Genomic DNA, 7,424 nt, shown 5'->3' on the forward strand with positions numbered 1-7,424 from the left:
CTCCCCATGCATTTCTATGGGATAGTTTCCATGACTCAGGAACCTAGTCGCACAACGTGCGAGACTTGAAACTTTGCACAAAGCAAGTTTTGCCCCCCAATGTTAGCTGCGCAAAAAAATTAACATTTCGATAAATAACTACAGAGTAATCACTGTTGAAAGGACTGCCATGAGCGGGAAAGCTGCATGCAAAATTTTTTAAAGGTAGTTTGGAGCACTAGGTTGAACTCAGATGCATTCGAATCTTCACAAGTTTTCCTTTAGTGTGTGCATGCCCGTGGATAGCGTTTTGTAATAGCTATACTTAATGCGCGCTTTACAATTCACGTAGTGAGAGCAGTCGGTCTCGATTTTTACACAACTGGCCAAACCGCTATTGCTTACTGAAGTTAAGACTGACGTAGCCATCGCAACAGTTATGTGCAATCATCTGTCTTTATTAATAACAGTGGCTCAGGCTAGTCAGTGAATGGAAGTGGTTTTGCCAGTTGGGTAAAATCATGGCAGACAGCTCTTGCTTTGTATTGTGAAATGGGCGTACGGTAGCAGCTTGGAGTTCCACCCGGAATAAGCCACAGTCAGTCCAATCATCAATAATAACAATAATTATTAATTAACAGGGACCCTGGCTAGTCAGTGAAGGGACGCATTTTGGCAGTTTGAGTGAATATCAAGAAACACTGCTGTTGCTGTTGCGAAGCGGGCATGGGTAGCGGTTTGGAGTCCCGTTTGGACTGAGCTAGCGTTAGTCCAATCATTTTTACTGTTGAACCTCATTATAATGAACACTAATATAGCAAATTATCGGGTATAACGAACTAAATACAAACTTTGGTTGGTCACGTAGCATTTCAGTGCCGGAAAGTGGAACTGCAAGAGTTGCACGCAATATCGGCTGTATGATCAAGTCCTCCTTCAAATAAATAATAATGCAGGCCTGTTCTGTCAAATGATCTTTGCCCTGTTGCAATTTCTCGTTCTCATGTTTGGGTTCATTTAGTTTGAAATGTCACAAAGAGACAGTTAAGGATTAACTCGTTTACAGTAAGTTCAAAGCCTAGAATAATGCGTTTTTGTGGATAAGATTTTTCCACTAACCAGATGAACAATTCGTTGGAGCCAAGTTTTACCTCTACCATTAGAACGCCTATCAGGTACAATAAACTAATCTACTGCCACGAAACTACTTTGTTATAATGAGGTTAGACTGTAATTATTAGTATTGAATAATAATTAGCAGTGATTATGGCTTGTCAGTGCGCCGAAAGGGCTTGGCCGGTAGAGTAAAAGCAAGGAAGATTGCTCCCACCATGAGTTGCGTTTCCTCTAGACAGAACTTGACTGACAGCTGGCGTTCTGTCTGGACAGAACTGTATGGAAAGCATCGACTTGTACAAGATGATCACGTGGCATTAGAACAATTATGACCATGCCGGTGGCTCAAGTGGCGTAAAGCTCCTGGATCAGCTCGCTAAGGTGGCAAACAATTAGTGGTTGATAATCGAAGAGGTCGAAAGCAGTCCAGTGCCCAACACAAATTTAAAAAAATTTACGGGTACGTCTGAGTACCTTCAGATACACCAAAAATTAAAAAAAAGTTATAATAGAGGAGGCTAATCAGTACAAACAGCATTCAGTGCTGTGCTCATGCGCATATTTGCCGATCAGCCCGCAGGTACAGTTTTGAGACAAGAGGGGAAGGGCGCTTGTCTAGGGTCCCATCCTGTAGACCTATCAAAAAGTCTGTTTTTACGCAATGATCTACAGTTATAATAATGCCCTCTAATGAGAAATATACAGGGTGTTGCAGTATACAGTTTATATGTTGCAACACCATGCAACATACATGAAAGTGTTGCCCCACACATGAAAATAAAAAAGTTTTCAGCAAAACCACTGCCATTATCTTACAAATTTTGTACTAATATTATATTTCAGCTGTGGGGCTAGATGGTGCATATCGCCTGATAAAAAACACAATACAAAAACAATAACATTTCAGATCACAACAACCACGAAGCGATCACATTTCATATTAGTTACGAAACAGGCCAGGCAACAGGACCATTTGTTTACTTGGCGCCGAAAAGGCACTTTTGAAAGTGCAACGAGGATGATGAACGCCGGACATCAGTATGCTAGAAACGCTCAAAAGTGGCCATTTTGCGTGTTTTTTTAATTCCTTTTTTTACTGTCTCACTTGCCTCCAATGCCAAATGACGCATTTTTAGGTGGCGTTGACATAACTTGCGTAGGTAGCCGAATTGCCCACCGCGTCAAGCTGGCACATGCGCGGAGAAAACGACACTCCCTGGGCACGTAACACGAACGCACACTTGAGACGACGCAAACCTTCGCGGGACAACAAACATCGGTACCATTCGCCGTCGTCACAAATTCACCCGCCAAACTAAAACAAATCTCTGAGCACTGCTTGAATGTATCACAAGTAGCGTTACAATGCAGTAACAAAGGCGCCGATACAATTACCTAGTACTTACACGTTGAGGGCTAACCACAAATAATTCTTATTTCCTCCCTGTAGCACCTGTAGCAGCACAAACACGAGGTCTCCCACATTTCCACAGAGTCGCCTGCTGGACGGCTGGCTGAACAGTGAACAGGCTGGACGTGTATTGCTCCCCTCCATTTCAGTTGTGTGCGAAATTGTTCCCACGCAGCGTGCGAACCAAAAATAAAAATTGTCCCCATGGGGCGTGCGAATTGGGACACCCATTTTTGTTCCACCGCTGCCGGTCACGACGCGCGCGCCCAACACTGCTAAGAACTAGAATACTTCGGTAGTGGTAGAGATGCGTCGCTCAGTGGCTCAGGAGCGAGCCGGATCTTTTGAGCCGCTCTTTTTGAAGAGCAGGTGAGCCGTGGCTCAGTAAAAGTACAGTGAACTAGTTCACTGTAGTAAAAGTGAGCGACGATTCTTTTGGAGAGAGGGAGCCCCTTCTCGCGCGCTCAGTGATCCATGTCGAACGGGGCGAGCCCATAGAGTTTCATACAATGATTGTATGAAACTCTATGGGGTGAGCCCAAGCAGAGCCAACCATGGAGCAAGAAGAGCCAACTGAGCCGAAGAGCCCGCGCTTTGGTGCGAGTTTCGTGTCAACTATTGCTACTATGAAGCTCGCTACGTTTCAACCGACACCTCAACACGTACTCTTGTTTTAGAAAGGGTTGCGAATACGTGTAAACATGCATTCCAATGTTTATTTTTTTTTGCCAAATAAAGGTAGGCCTAAAAGGTAATGACTGAAAGACGTTTACTTTTGTACTACTTGTTGTCTTCTTTTTTATTCCGTATTTCGCGCGTTTGCATTGTAGTCAGGGGAACCACGTTCGGAGAGTGCCCAGTGGAGCAGGTGCTATCCGAAGACGAGAACTCCAGCCCGGAAAGTCAAGCGACAACATCGAGCACTCCGACTACGAATTCTGACGCAGCCAGAGACTCCGAGAAAGTGCGAAGCGACCAAGGAACTCAAAAACTTCTCTGCCATGAAAAGAGTGAGCTGTGAGGGTGTTCTGGAAAAAATAGTCGATGCCATGCAAACAGACTGGCAGCCAAACGGTGCTCCGGAGCAGTTCGGTCAGCTTTTGGCTTCGTACATTAGGCGACTGCCAGAACCCAGCTGGGTGCCCTTCCAGATGGAAGTGTGCGCTGTATACAAAAGGTTTTACGGTGGTCCCAATACAAACTAAAATGAAAACATAGGCAATAAACTTTGTTTGCTGTTTATTTTGATTTATGGTGTTTTCGTTCAATACGCGTCCACAGTAGCGGACGGAACAAAAGCAATCACACTGCTCAGAGCCAGGAAAAAATGTCTCCGCTCTCAAATGCAGAGTAGGGGGAATAAGTTAAAAAAACTTAAAGGAGCACTGACACGAAAATTTTATGTTACACTTTTATTGATTTATCGATGCTTAATGGCCTGGCTAACCTGAAACAGCACTTCAAATACTTCAGCGCGCGATAGTTAATTACATTGAACGGCCTGAAAATTGTTTGTTTCAAATCCCCCGCTTTCATCCCGAACGGCGCATATGAACGGCGCCTGACCTCACCGCTTTGTGCGGACGTCACCGGCGCCCGCTTGAGAAGGTGTTGCGCCCGCTCGCCGCTCGTAGGGCCACGCGCATGAAGTGACGTCACGAGCGTTTGACGAGCGCTGGCGCGTCCCTTCTTTTGGCTCTCCATGGATGATGCCACGCTGATGTCCATTTGCTGAGTGCCGCTCTGCGCGCTGCTCCGTCGGCGCGATAAATGAGATCCAATTTAACTATGTTGTTCGCGTCGCAGTCCGCTCATATTTCACCCAGGGTATTCTGCTGAGTGAAGGAAGCGAACTGTGCAATAATATTAACGCCGAAAATTGATGTCAGTGCTCCTTTAAGCTATGACAGCCAGTTCAGATTGTTGCGAGGAAAGCTTTGGTCGCGGCGCATGCGGGGGCCGGGAATTTCCACATGCGCGCTCTCTCCCTGCCACGGGCCTGCACCCCTGGATTCCTTTGCCATTGAAAAATGCACACATTTTCTCTCGTATGGCAGCCCCGTATGCATTCCTGCGTCCACGGCGTGGACGAAAGCCAAAAACGGTAGTATCTCCTATCACGTCCGCGTTTCCTTCGGGAGCACGCACCACATCTTGGGAGAGGAAATTGTGCAGTACACATGCGGCGTCCACGATGGCTTTCACTCTATCTGGCTAGGCATTGATGACGTTTAGCAGACACCTGAACCGGCTGGACAACATGCCGAAGGCATTTTCAACAACGCGGGGAGCTCTGAACAGCCTGTAAGAAAAAAAAACTAATCAGATAACACAATTTGTTGTGCCACCAAATTTTAAGTCTGTAAAAAGCCGGCTGCAGGCTTTCTCTTTATGCAAGGACCCTCAACACGAAGTGCTGGGTACAGCAAGCGCTTAATATATATTTTAATTCGCTTCTAAAAAGTACCTAAATGCTCTTCTGGAGATCGGGACCCATCGCTAGCGCCACTAACCATGACGTCAGTGAATTGCCAGAATAACAAAGTTTGTGACGTCATACCACGTTAGCGACTTGAGCGACGTCAACGTGAACTCCAGTTACCACAGTTTGTTTGGTCGCTTGGTCGCATTAGACACACTAGGCCGATACGACGGCGACGCCGACAAGTCGCCAAACCATCTGCCAACTGCCGAATTGCCAGGGGTTTATGCAGAATTTCGATTTTGGGGGGGGGGTGTCGGTGGGATGTTTGGGGGGGGGTGTTGTATAAATCCCTAGGCAGGGTGCTTGTGGTTGCGGAATCTTTTTGGGGAAGTGTCGGAGTTCTTCTGGGGGGGGGGGGGGGGGTGTTAGGGGGGGGTATAAATCCCTGCGAATTGCCAGACCGCGTTTTCACACTACGCTGACGGCGACACAAGCAAGTCTGCCGATTGAAAGTCGCCGTAGTGTTACTGGCTCGCCGACGGAAGACGCCAACAAAACCGATCGCCGGGAATCGACCGAGAAGCGATAACTGCGCCCGACAGTATTCGTGCCGCAATAAATGCGGCTCTATTTTGTTAGTTTCTGGAGTGTAATAAACTTAGTAAGCGTCCATGAAGCCCATACAAATCAACACTAGCGCTAATGCGATCCGTATTTTGGCGTTCGACGCCTCGGCCCTGCTCTTCGGCAACGCCGCTACCCCGGAGCTGCAAACTGCATATGCGTGTGTGATCGGCTCGCCTGTAGAAAATATATCAGTTTCGTGCAGAAGAAGAGTTACGTGGGGTAATGTGGGTAATAAGAGATCAATATCGGCCAAGTTTTTTAACGTAAAACGTAAAACGAAAGTACGGCAAGCACTATTCCTACAGTGCAAAATCGCAGTGGCAGCCGGGCACACTTATTTTCGCGAGCGCATTTGCGAAGGAGCAGAGTTGATGACAATAAGCTATTGCGGGGGCTACGCGGAACCTTGCTGCGCAAGCGCTAGTTAAGAAATTTCAGTTTACTAGCCAAGAATTCTTTAAACTAGCTAGTAAACACCGATGTCGCCGATGTACTAAAAGGATGGGCGTCCATCTAGTACACCGGCTATCTCGCAGTGGGACATTATTTGTGCGGTGGCGTAGTGGTCTCGCGCGTCGCGCCCGCTCCGTCAACGTTGCGGGTTCAATTCGCGACAGGGGAAGCTTTTTTTTAGCGCTTTTTTAAGGGCATGGTTTGCATATCCAGTTGCATTTCTATGGCAGACAAAGAGTCCGTGTCGGAGCTGTCGCGGCTCTACGGGACCAGTCGGCGTGTTTACTTCCGTTGTGGAGAACGTGTGTGCGGGAGCAGACGCCGCTGTAAAGTCGCAGCGTACCACAGCGCCGCAAGGTAGACACATGTGGCAGAGCGTCCTCGCAACACTGTGACGTCACTGCTTGAATCGGCGCCCTGAAACCGAAACAGAATCCTGTCACATGAATCGTGCGATAATAATTTTTTTAATTCAGAATATGTGTATGTCAGAGTAGTATCATGCTTTCTAAAGTAATACAAAACGTTTGCAACAAAGAATGCACAAGCAACAAATTTGGTGGCACAACACCTTTTAAACTTTCAGCGAACTCTATAGAGTGCGCTGTATTTTATTGCTCGAAGAGTTAGGCAGAGTTTAAACTGTTGTCGCAACTGTCGTAATTCTTTAAATAATGACGTCATTTGACGTCTCAGCCAACCGAACACGTGAAAAGCCGTTTTTTTACGCCCATAGCGCACGATATGGCTTTTACGACCGTAGTCTCAACATAGAGCGAAATTTCGCTCTGCTTTAAATTGTTGTTGCTGTGCCTTCAAAATCAAACTCAAAACGAGTTCTATATAATTACATCAATATGCAAATCACGAACAAGTCTATGGCCACCTTTTTGCACTTCCTCAAATAAAATGGGACAATAAACCACTCTAAATTATGCGTTAATAGGCATTTGCGCTGACAAATTTTACCTGTAGTTGAACACCCTCTTGTCCCCCGTGAGGCTCGTCCCGCCGAAAGGGTTCATCATGTTCCCTTCGATTGGGAAAGCATCGTCGGCGACGTACACTGGTGGAAACAATATGTCCGGGGCAAAAGCAACTTTCGCCTCGTTGGGCAGGCCGGCTTTCTTGTTTAGGACCGCGTCTTGGAACGGCGTCGTCGGCCAAGCACCGGCAACCCCTTGCGACCATGGAGCTCCAACATCTGTGTAAATGAACTTGTAGTGGGCGTCCACCACGGCCAAAAGAATTATGCTAAATGACTTTTTGTAATTTATGTACATTGATCCTGATTTCGGCGTTTTTTATTACTATATGTGTTTCCCGTCCAGTGCTCCAATGCAGTTGGGAAAATTCCAACTTCTTTCAAACTCGTTCATAATTTGGACCCATCTTTCATGCGTGTTCGGCATC

This window comes from Haemaphysalis longicornis, unplaced genomic scaffold (genome assembly GCF_048455015.1).
Source record: "Haemaphysalis longicornis isolate Haplotype H1 unplaced genomic scaffold, Haemaphysalis longicornis Haplotype H1 scaffold_13, whole genome shotgun sequence".
NCBI classification, from domain to species: domain Eukaryota; kingdom Metazoa; phylum Arthropoda; class Arachnida; order Ixodida; family Ixodidae; genus Haemaphysalis; species Haemaphysalis longicornis.